Genomic DNA, 9,485 nt, shown 5'->3' with positions numbered 1-9,485 from the left:
AACCATTGTGAACCATTGTGAGCACGGCACCCGCCGAGAAGAACTGGTTCGAGACAGACTGGTCGTCGGCATTCAAGACCAGAAATTGTCAGCGAGACTGCAACTTAACGCTGATCTTACTCTGCAGAAGGCGCTTGAATTTATCAGGCAGGTCGAAAGCCTACATCAGCAGCAGAGCCCCTTCGTAAAAGAAGCTGTTCTGCAGCACTCACGCATCATGCGCGGAACCCGGGAACCCAGCAAAAACGTCAATGAACTTCTTGTTTTCGTTACAGATGCCCTGCAGGACAACAGAATGGTACTTCTTCCGGTTGTAGTACGACTGCTCAGAATTCGCAGGCTTCGGAATTTCTATATGTCACCCGTCGCGTACATGCACCCGATGACGTACGTTGGTATAATCCTTGCCTGCCGATCTTCCTGGTCGCCAGAGGTCGGAATTCTTCCGTACTTCGTTCGCGCTCGGCTGGCGTGGGCCATCGAATGATCTCCGCCGAGATACTGAAGAGGAATTCCAGCAGCCGATTTAGGCACACCTCTACAGATGACTCGGCGACATCGAACTTGTCGGCGATATGGTTGACGGTCATCTGAGCGGCCAGGTATGTGAGACCCACGACCGGCTTTATTACTTGAAAGCCGGCCGTGCACCACGACCGGCTTGACCAATCAACATAGTCTTCTCCGCTGTTATTTGTGGCCTTCCATGCTCGCCTCTCGAATAGTACGCCGACGCATCAAAACGGTCAGTCAGGTTGCGGGCTGTCTCGCGAGTGAGCCGAAAGAGTCGTTGAAACTCGGTGGCCAAGTACCGTGGAACAACGTTCGATCGCTCTCTACGTAAATGGGGACGCGGTTCCTGTCCAATCTCAGCAGAAGCAAGGATGCATCATGCCTCAGAATAGCTGCCTCATCATCACTTTCGTCCTCTGACGAAGAAGACGAGTCAGAAAAAGACTCAGCAGCTATCGCGTAGACGCGCTCCACGTTCGCGTTATGCAGACGACACAAGTTGCGGTGTGCTTCGCCTTACAGAGAAATGACCAAGGTGGTTTTAGCATTTCTCTGCTATCGTAACCACGACAGAATATCATTTTTTTTACTAATCAACTGTTTATTCTACCTAACAGTGTCGGAATACGATCGAAATTTGTGGTCGTTGTAGTCTGCTCGTGCAGAAGACGCCGTTCAGTATCACACTATTGGCTGACGCTCGTACAGAAGAGTGCAGCGCCTTTACGTTATTACTTTAGCACGCCCTCCACTCGTCTACACGAGCCTGCGAGTGTAGATCAGTTTCGGTTTAAAAAATAGTCCAAGAGATTCTTACCATTAATATGTAGTCAGTGAAGCTCCGCCCACATTTAGAATCGGCGCACAGAATTCCTCCACGACAAAAAAAGTAGTCCGTTGTTAAAACTTCTCTGGTCATCTAAACAAGAAGCTAATCACGAGAAAAAGGTTACAACCTCTAAACTTTTGATACCTGGCTCATTCGATACAGTCAAACATTAAACAGCTGGCTTCATTTACTTTTGTGACTGGCAGCAAAAAGTTCTCTCAGTCAGTCGCCGCTGGCGCGTGCAGCGCAGTAGTCGTGCTAAGGTGGCCTTACTCGTGCTGTCGAAACGTGGTACAGTTATAGTGCCTAGAATGGCTAGTGTGCCGACCGTGGCCTTCCTGGTGGCACCGCGAGCGATGAATGCCGACGGCCGCCGCATGGAGCGCTGCAAGTCGGGAGGGTGCCGCCGAGCCGCAACGCTCTCGCAACATCGGCAAGAGGACTAGTGCATTTTTGCTTTCGTTCAGCTGTAATCGACCAAAGCTGTCATGGAGGCAGCTGACTATAGGTTTCAGGGTTTGTTTTGATTCTCTGTCGAGGAGCTGCACATTTAGCACTTGTCGCTTGCGCGAAAGCTGCTGTGAAATTCAGCACAACTTCGTGTTTCGAAACGCGAAACTTGTGCTGTACAGTACTCACGGATTGAAATAGGACATTCGGAGCGCTAGCCTTGCAGTGCCACGCAGGCATGTGGTAAACCACAGGCCGGGTCATTGGCTACTGGAAGGAACAATTCTGCTTTGTAGATGTTCTCCCTCTCGCGCCATACCACAATGCACCACCTTGGTTCCATGAGCGTCTACGGGCGGCGCTCCATGAAGCGACGGCCACGCGCTCCGAATGTCCTATTTCAATCCGTGAGTACTGTACATAGATATCTTTTATATATATATGAAGTACTTTTTCGGTAACATTTTCTCTAATAAAGTAGGCGAAACGCTTCGGTTAATTTTATTGGGTTATATTTAGGTGTTCTCGCTGTGCACGTACTACATTTGCGAACGAGTAAACACATGCAATGTGAATAACGCAGGAAACACAGTCGTGCAACACTCGTTTTTATTCGCGTGCAATATCAATCGCGGACATGTTACAGAAGTACAGCAAGCAGGGCCCATATGTGCACATGAGAAGCATTTATTGGCAGCGACGCAGTTTTAGAAACTTATGCCGCTGCCTTTGCGCTTCCCTCCCTTTGTTGAGGCCCTTGACAAAAAAAAAAAAACGAAACCTTAAGAGAACATAAAACTTTACAACGGTAGATAAAACTGCCTTTTCATGCTCTGAGCAGCCAAGTTGAGGAAAAGACAGTGTATGTAGCTGACTCGAAAATTCAACTAAACTCATTTCATGGAGCTTGTTTTTACTAAAAAACACAGTAAAGGCATCTTCCATGGCCTTTACAGCAGTTGACAAGCTCTGGCTGGGGTACACTAGGCCCCCATTGTCAAAATGGCTAGTAAAGTACGAAGCGGCGTCGGCACTTGCTTCAGCTTTGCTTACACATAGGCAGCCTGCACACTGTGGACAACAGTTCTTAGCAATGATCTTTCTTGCCACGTAGCCTGTAGTGTAGTAGATCAAAGCACTGTGGCTCTTCTTCTCTATGCACGATGCATGGTCACTGCTAGACACGACAGCTTGAACTACATCTTCAGCTTCACTGACGTTTCCGTGGTCAAGAAGGTCATCTATTTTGTCTGAAAGGAACTTACTCGTAGTTTCACACACCTCATTTGGGCTCAGCAGTGCTTTGATTACGTCTGGGGTGCAGTTCACTCCTCTAGGTGGCTTTGCCAGGTTGTAGAATGCGAGTAAATTCACAGTCATCAGAAACTGTGATACTGTCGGATGGTCGTTACAGCCAGACGACTGTCTAATTATACCAAAAAGGTTTTCAAGCTTATCCTGGCTTAATCTGGATGTTAAAAGATACTTGAAACCCACAGTCGACGTCAGGTAGGACAACAAGCCAAGTGTACTCTTGATGGTAACCCTTAGCCCAGCAGACGTGCTTTCTGTAAGAAAACCACAACCAGCTGGTTTTGCAGTTTGCTCCCATTCCTGCAGATACTCTAGGAAGCCTTTCAGAAATTGCACATTTGGACTGTCAGGCTTGAGTGCCTTCTCGCTTGTTCACGATGTCATAACACGAATCAGGCGATTCATTTCTTTTACGAAATCTACTGTCGGCTGCACGGTCCTATGTGAGGCTTCAATGTGTTCTCTATAAATGAAAAGTCCTTTGATGACCTGGTCGCTGAAGAGCTGAAATGCGATGTCCACTTTCAGTTCTTCAAAGCAGTTTGGCTTAAGGTGTGCATTTGTCAGGCTTGGCATAACTTTCAGTGTAACATTTTCTCGATCCGCTTTGAAGGCTGCTAGTACAATACCAATGTGAACATGCCCAGCTGGTGTCAGGTATCCTTTTCCAACAAATCCATTTCTCACATTCTTCAAAAGGTGTGGAAAATCTGACAAAAAATAGAGCTGCCTTTTAGGATCCACTGGGTGTTTGGTGCTGCTCCGAACGTGGCTTTGAGAACCTTTGAAAAAAAAAAAAAAACTTGCGATCAGTTTCTTCATCATAATATTTAAACATTAGAAACATGAAATCTGCACTAGCACCATGCACACTCTAAGCAATCTTGCATTTTGCGTGAAATTACTGCCTTACCCTGTATTCCAAACAGCCGCCACATGCTCCTATTCCAACCGGCGCCGTCGCATGTTATGCAATCCACGAACAGACGAGCCTTTTCCGCAAGGACTGTGGTTTCCAATATGATTTTCGCCAGTGTTGGGGCCTTCACATTGCCCTTTGAGGCAAAAACACCGAGGATTTGCGTCCATTTTCCTGCGGAAAGGTAATCTCTCACAAATGTACGTGCGTTTTACGTATAAAGTTGCGAACTGTAACCAAGAGAATAAAAAGTTTACCAGTAAATGGCTGAAACAGCACAATCATCCCATGGTCTGCCAGCACATTCTTCTGGTCAGCAGGTGTACTACCTCCAAGGTCAACAAAGCCTTCAATATCACCTGAATTGTAAAGAAAAAGCACAGGAAAAACACCTTGTTTTATGCGCAGACATCTCTCAACACAGATCAGAATATGGCAAAGGTGCTAAATCAGCATAAAAAGAAACACGTGCTAAAATACTTGACGATCGAGTATTACCAGAGCACTGCACGGCTCGAGCAATATTGTAGTGCTTAGCAGAACATCGTATTTTTCTCATACTGTAAAAGCTCGCTGATTCGTGCTTCAATGGACCGGAAAAAATGTTCGCATAGTCTGAAATTAAGTTCGAACTAACGAATGACCCGAAAAAAAAAACTGACAAGAACCGCTTGCATCGCGGTAAATTTATTTGGTGAAAGACTTGGCAGTAGTTCCTTGTTATTTTAGATGACAACGGCGCAACAATCACTATTTTTAGCGGTGGAGCTCTGCCGCTAGTGCATCGCACGCCGCAAGCGCGGAAGATTCACGGGCGATGAATACGGCATTGCTCAGCAGCTCCGAAGCGGCAAGAAAAAAATGTGGATAGGGAAGATTAGCGAAACAGCCAACCAACGCTATAAACGGCGCGTAGCTGGGTTTGGCTGGCTGGCTAGTGCGGTTGGGCGTACGTTTCAGAAAAGCAAAATCGAAACTATCAGTGTGTCCGCTCTTGTAGATGAGGCCGTCCGTCCGCCATCACGCCTCCTGTTCAGCGCAAGTCAGAGGTGCGCGAGTGATTCTGCAGCACAGAATTCAGCTTTGAGGGGGGCTATTTGGACGACCGCTTGCCGAACCGATACCTGTATGTACACAACCTTCTTTGGGAGCCCGTTCGAATTAACCGGTGCGAGACCCGTAGCTTCCGAAACAGCGAGCGTGCAACGCCATAGATTTGCACAGCGTTTGCCGGGACCGCGCCGGCAGTTCGAATTATGCGGATTTTCGCATTGCGGGGTTTGAATCAAAGAGCTTTTACCGTATACACAGAACGGTCCAAGAATTCATTGCAGCTATACTCACCAGCTGATTTCACATTTAGGTGCTCCGAAAGCTTTATTTCGTCAATGACGAGGCCACCGTGACGACTGTAAGCATCCATGGTCTTTGTTTTTTCATTTAGGGCATCGAAGACCTTTGTACTGAGGCCAAAGCCACCCTTGAAGCGCTGTAGGTACTTTTTCAGGCAAGTTCGCCCTGGCAGAACCATAATAGACTGTCTGCGGAGATGTTCATACAACTTCGGGCTTCGCATCCTCATCAGCATACATTCTAAAATCCACTCATCATCGTATCGCATTCCCTTGTGTGATTTTCGCCTTGTAGCAAGGAAACAACTCTTTACAACCAGCTGCTGCTTTGAGGGAAGAGATTTAATTTTGCTGTTAAATCTCTCTTCACTAAGAGCCTCATTTCGCTCTTTCCTGTGAGCCACCTGTATCCTTGCATTTGCCAATCTTTTCTTGGTTCTTGACAGGCTTCGAGAAATGTTCCTGCACTGTTTCTTTTCATCAGATTTTCTGGCAATTTCACTTGTGCTTTGCTTTTTTCTGCACGCTTGGTTTTGAGCCAGAATCCTTTGGTACTTGCAGAAAGCGCAGGATTCACCTTCAGACCTCACAGATAATGAACACTTCTCAGAAAAAATCATGCCTTTGTAGGAGGTGTGCTTTCCTGAGGCCGGCTTTATGTGCCGCATCCATCACAAAGATTTGTCAAGGCAACTTCCTTGATCAAAGTTTCGGCCTCTTCGCAAGTTGTGACGATGTGTTTTGACTTTTCCCTTCCCCTGAGGTAAACCGTGGCTACCACTGATTGTCCATCAAGTAATGGCTTTGCAAATGCTACCATCTTTTCAATGAAGAGGTTAGCGAAGTTATTTTTTTCAGCCTCACAATAGGCGTACGCTAATGAATCGACTGTCACGGATGGCACTTTCATCCATGTCACTGGAATAGCGACGTTGGAGAATGGATGGAGACGATCGTTGGTTGTTCGTGGTCGTTCGTCACCAGCATTTTGCGCTTCGCCAGCGCTTCCTTCTGCAGAAACAAAGCGTGGGGTGGTGCACCTTTCATTTACTGCAGCTCCGCTGTTGGTGTCAGATGCTTCCATGCTCACCGATTCAGCATTATCAATGCCTGAGCACAACTCGGAGGCTTCCGACGCAGCACGCCTGTGACGCTTTGTTGGAGGCTCTTGCTGGCACAGATTTCTAGTTTTTCTTTTAGCTGACACTTTAGGCAGAATTTGTTCTGGGTAATGCGTGAATATCGAAGGCACGGCGTCGGGTTTCAGGCGCGGTCTATCGCGGGGAAGCTCGCTGGTAACACCATTTACGCTGACACTGAATGTGCGCTCGATACAACTGCTCTCAAAATGTTTCTCGAAAACCACAGCAGCTGGCGTCAGCCTTCTGTCCTCTCTTTTGATGTTTCTTGCCCATTCTGCAAGCCGCGTAGCATCAGATGGTGCAGTAAACATGGAAACACGTTCCTTGTTCGAGCGGTAACCGCTTTTACACATTGGCACAAAGCAAGTCTTCTCTTTGCACTGTCGCTTTGGCTTCGACATCTTTTTTGTGCAGTCACATGTAGCTCGTTTAGTGGTGGACACGGGAAAAAAAGCAATCGAGAGCTCAGTGCATGATTTGACTACACGGTGAAAGCACGCAGAACGGATACACGCACGCACAGAACGCGCGCACAAAACCGACGAAATCACCACAGAACTGCTCGGAGGAGCGGATGCGTCGACTTTCATGTGCAAGGAGCCACACTGGATAACATACACTGCACCTCAGTCAACAAAATTTCGTGCACAAGCAGGTTAATCGCGCACGCACAAGACCAGGTCGCTGCCTTCCGAAGCGAGAAAACCGCGTCGTCTGCTGCGGCAGCACGATGGATGGATGGATGGATACGGCTGAACCCTTTACATCGGGCGGTGGTTCAAGCCACCTAGCCATGTCTTGTGAAATTTTACTCCTGTCTTGCTTTTAGCCACCAATCAGATAACCTTCGCTTGGTTACTTCTAACCTCTTAAAATCCACTTTCCCTTCACTATCCCTAAACCCCAATGCCTTGGGTAAGTCAGCCCCGCTGCCTTCCACTGTAGGGTGAAGCCCTTTACAGAAAAGTATCAAGTGTTCAGCCGTTTCCTCCTCCTCTCCGCACGCAATGCACAAAGTGTCTATCTCCTGGTACCTGACTCTATACTTCTTAGTCCGCAAAACTCCAGTCCTGGCCTCAAACAACAAAGAACTTCCCCTACAATTATCATAGATATTTTCTTTGACAATTTCCTGTTTAAAGGTCCGGTATGTTTCTAGTGCCGATTTCGTCAGCATCCCTGTTTTCCACAAAGCTCTCTCTGTTCCTTTAACCTTTTTCTTAACCGATAATTGCTGATTTGCCCCCTTACTGCTGTCCAGATATTTGCTTGTCAATTTTCTAGTTCGCTTTCTCCATTTCGTGTCAACATTCTTTATATACAGGTATCTGAAAACTTTCCTAGCCCACCGCTTTTCCTCCATCCTTCTCAATCGTTCCTCAAATGCTATCTTACTGCTAGCCTCTCTGCTCTCGAAAGACGCCCATCCCATATCACCCTGTACCCCCTGATTTGGTGTATTGCCATGTGCTCCCAAAGCTAACCTCCCTACTCCCCGTTGCCTAATTTCCAGCCTTGCTTGAACATCTGGCCTCATACACAGGACCGCATTCCCGAAGGTCAGGCTAGGGACCATCACCCCTTTCCAGATCCCTCTTACCACCTCATACCTATTGTAATTCCACAGTGCCCTATTTTTCATGACAGCTGCATTCCTACTAGCTTTATTCATTACATATTTTTCGTGCTCTGTCAGATACTCAACACTGTTATTTATCCACACCCCAAGATACTTGTACTCATTCACTACCTTTAGCACGAACTCCTGTATTCTATGCTCGCCGCCCTCTTCATTAAATGTCATGACTGCAGATTTTTCCTTACTATACCTGAAGCCTAATCTATCTCCCTCTGTACTGCATATGTCTAACAACTTCTGCAGGTCTTCCTTGTTGTCAGCCATTATCACTATATCGTCCGCATATATTAGTCCCGGTAATGTCTGTTTAGTCAATTCCCCTTGCTTGAAAAAAGATAGGTTGAAACCTAGTCCGCTCCCCTCTAGCTTGGCCTCCAAACCTTGCAGGTACAACCCTCCCGACAAGCAGCGCCCTCTGCCGCCATCGGTGGGCTTTCATTGCAAACGGTGCCACCTGCCCCTATTGCGCAGCGCTGGCGCTCGGCACACTAGCCAGTATATTCTAGGCACTATAGTACAGTGGATGTGTGTGTCGCGTGCTCGCGTTCCATGTGTCACAAAGATACTGTGACTAACAAAGACGACGGCAGCAGTGGAAGCCATGAGGTGGTAAACTCTAAAAGTAAGGTAGGGCGAATTTGTTTTTCTCATAAGCAGTGAACTGTAATGAATTGTTCTCGCCATGTTAATCGTCTCGGGGCGCGAGGTGTTGCAGTGCTTTTCTTGCTGACAGGTACTTACACGGTGACACTCGCACACACCGTCGCGTTCGCTCTGCTGCCGCCCAGCAGCCGTACGTTTCGGGGCTCGCGATTTTTTCACTTGGCCGAAGCAGTCGGCCCAGCATGCTTTGACATGCCGCACCGGTCGCGCTGCTCTTGACAGCTGCGTTCATTCATGTGATGCAGTTTTCAAGCGTGCACATGTAACTAACGGCTCAGTTCAGGCTACCTCTGGATCGAATTTTCTTAACTGTTGCTGATGTATTCAGGACGGGTGTAGCCCGATCGCGTGCATTGTCAGCGCTATTCGTCGTCTTCTGTTCTGTCAAACTGCGTCAGCGCTGGTTAGGTTAGCGTCATTGATATTTTTAGTTCGAATGTACAAACTGACGGACGTTCGATCTTTTATAGAGGCATGTTAAGTCTTGGGATCATTTGCAGTTTTTTCGTTGCATTCCGCTTTAAGTTGTGGCCTTTCTCGTGGCTCAACCGCGCGTGTGTCAAACGAGCTTCATGGCCCAGATGATTACAGGCGGGGATGCAGTTACGAAAGAGCAGTTGAGACCAGCGGTACAGATCAGAGAACGTTACGCAATTTTCCTTTT

General features: G+C 47.5%; 1 long non-coding RNA gene across 1 annotated transcript; it reads right to left on the bottom strand.

Annotated features, from left to right (window-relative positions):
* Positions 1 to 2,332: 2,332 nt before the first annotated feature.
* On the bottom strand, positions 2,333 to 6,028 carry LOC144116278 (uncharacterized). The gene is made up of 3 exons (XR_013311813.1): positions 4,283 to 6,028; positions 4,020 to 4,199; positions 2,333 to 3,888 (listed from the first exon to the last, which is right to left on the bottom strand). It is a non-coding gene; the product is annotated as an uncharacterized LOC144116278 (long non-coding RNA).
* Positions 6,029 to 9,485: the final 3,457 nt, after the last annotated feature.

This window comes from Amblyomma americanum, chromosome 1 (assembly GCF_052857255.1).
Source record: "Amblyomma americanum isolate KBUSLIRL-KWMA chromosome 1, ASM5285725v1, whole genome shotgun sequence".
NCBI classification, from domain to species: Eukaryota; Metazoa; Arthropoda; class Arachnida; order Ixodida; family Ixodidae; genus Amblyomma; species Amblyomma americanum.
The sequence above is the reverse complement of the archived record's forward strand: the minus strand, read 5'-3'. Positions and strand labels throughout refer to the sequence as shown.